Source organism: Nannospalax galili, unplaced genomic scaffold (genome assembly GCF_000622305.1).
Source record: "Nannospalax galili isolate Female #2095 unplaced genomic scaffold, S.galili_v1.0 scaffold475, whole genome shotgun sequence".
NCBI lineage: Eukaryota > Metazoa > Chordata > Mammalia > Rodentia > Spalacidae > Nannospalax > Nannospalax galili.
The window spans coordinates 1,610,005-1,612,901 of NW_008339435.1; positions in this window are offsets into that span (position 1 = coordinate 1,610,005).

Here is a 2,897-nt window from a genome sequence, read left to right on the forward strand (position 1 = left end):
GGAAAAAGAATATATCTCAGGACTAGAGGGATGACTCAGCAGTTAAGAGCACTGGCTGCTCTTGCAGAGGACCCAGGTTTGGTTTCCATCCATAACTCCAGTTCCAGGAATCTGATGCCCTCTTCTGGCCTCCTCACGCATTACACACATGTGGTGCACTTACACACATGCAAGCAAAACACTCATGTCCATAAAATATAAATAAAAATTTAAAAATGTATTTTAAAAAAATGTATAAATTGGGGCTGGTGAGATGGCTCAGCAGTTAAGAACACTTGCTGTTCTTCCAGAGGACCTAGGTTTGATTCCTACATGGTGGCTAACAACAGTCCATAACTCTAGTTCGAGGAGATCTTATACCCTCTTCTGGCCTCTGTGGACATTGCACACACATGGTGCACTTACATACATGCAGGAAATACACTCATATACATTAAATAAAAATAAATAAATACATAAACAAATATAGAATATATCTCATCAAGGGAGAGTAATTCCTCTCATTTCTTTTTTATTTTTATTTATTTATTTATTCATTTATTTATTTATTTTTAGTCATTTTGAGACAGGGTCACCCTGTAGCCCCAGCTGGCCTGGAACTCACCATTTAGACCAGGCTGGCCTTGAACTCACAGAGATCTACCTGCCCCTGCCTCCAGAGTGCTGGGATTAAAGGTGTGTGCCACCATGCCCAGCCTACTTATTTTTAATTTGTGTGTATAAGTGTTATGCCTGCATGTGTGTAAGTGCATCCATGTCATGCAGTGCCCTCATAGGTCAGAAGAGGGTATCAGATCCCCCTGGAACTGGAGTTGTAAATGGTTGTGTAAGAGTGAGACCACGGAGGACAAGTCACAGCCTTTGGGTTGCAACAGCAAGAGGTTTATTCAGGACACAGGTACCTGTGGGCACAGAGTCTCCTCGGAGGACTTGCGCACCCCAGGTTGAGTTCAGGGGGTTTTTATAAGGCAGAAGCAGGGTACAGAAGCAGAAACGCGGTTATTGGTTAATTTCAAACACACATAGTAATTTTACCAGTAATTTCAAAGGTATGCAGAGGTATGGGGTAAGGTCCGGGGCTGAGGGGAAATAGGATTGCTAAATGGGAGGTGACCTCAGAAGCACAGACGTTTTCTAAAGATTTCCTGGTATCGGGCCCCCAGGGTGGTCAGGAGTTCTGTCTTGTTTATGGCTTCATCTGTGAGGCTTGACCGACGCCTGCCTGTCCTGCAGCCTTTTGATAAGGCTGGTTCTGGTTTTTGTTAAGTTTTAACAAGTGGGCTGTGGGCCCCTGAGCACTCATGGTGCCTAGTTTCTTTTTAAGAGCGACAGAGACATAAAAAGGAAGGGAAAGGACTTTGAAGCCGGTCTATGTCATATGGTGAGTTCCAGGCCGGAGTGGATTACATAGCCAAGACTCTGTCTTGGGTCTCAAGACTTTTTTTTTTAGACAGGGTCACCCTGTAACCCCAGCTGGGCTGGACCTCACCATTTAGACCAGGCTGGCCTTGAACTCACAGAGATCTACCTGCCCCTGCCTCCAGAGTGCTGGGATTAAAGGTGTGTGCCACCATGCCCAGCCTACTTATTTTTAATTTGTGTGTATAAGTGTTATGCCTGCATGTGTGTAAGTTCGTCCATGTCATGCAGTGCCCTCATAGGGCAGAAGAGGGTATCAGATCCCCCTGGAACTGGAGTTGTAAATGGTTGTTAGCCTGGGTCTTCTGCAAGAACAGCCAGTGCACTTAATGGCTGAGCTACCTCTCCAGCCCAGCCTCTCATTTCTCACATCTTTAGATGTACCTATTTCTACTTTCTGGCCTCAAGCTAGTCTTTTCAGGTTGTAAAGCAGGAGTTTTCTAAGGTGACTGAGATGGCTCAGAGAATAAAGATGCTTGCTGTACAGGCCTGATAACCTGAATTCAATCTTCAGATACCTCAGTAGAAGGAAACGTCTCCCAAAAGTTGTCTTCTGACCTTCACACATGTGCCATGACCCTGCATACACACACACACACACACACACACACACACACACACACACCCACAAATAATAATAGTAATAATAAATACACTCAACAGTTAAGAACACTGACTGTTCTTGCAGAAAACTGGGATTTGAATCCCAGCACCCAGATGGCAGCTGACAACTGTCTAAAACTCCAGTTCCAGGGGATCTGACAGCCTCTTCTGTCTTCTGCGGGCATTGCATGACATGGGTACACTTACCTACATGCAGGCAATACACACATACACATAAAATAAAAATAATAAAATATTTTAAAAAAATAACACGGGGCTGGAGAGGTGGCTCAGCAGTTAAGAACATGGGTTGTTCTTGCAGAAGACCCAAGTTTGAATCCCAGCACCCACATGGCAGCTAACAACTGTCTATAACTCCAATCCCAGGGGATCCAACAGCCTCTCCTGACCTCCACAGGCATTGCACAATGTGGGTGCACTTACGAACATGCAGGCAATACATGCATACACATAAAATAAAAATAATAAATAAAATTTAAAAAACCACAAAAACCACAGAATTGTCTCCTGTCTCAGAAGGCCTCTGGCCTTACCTAAGCAAGATAGGTACCTGCTGGCTATGTTAAAAAGGTATTGTTGGGTCTAGAGAAATGGCTCTGAGGTTAAGAGCACTGCCTCCTCTTGCAGGACCTGGGTTTGATTCCCAGCACCCACATGACAGCTACGAACTGTCCTTAACTCCAGTTCCAGGGGAATCTGACGCCCTCTTCTGACCTCTGAGGCATTGCACATACATTCAGGCAATATGCTCATACACACAAAATAAAATAATAAAATACCTAAAAAAAAGGTATTGTTAGCATGGTCCCTGTGCAAGGATGACAGGAAAATTCATAAAGTGTTTATATGTATAT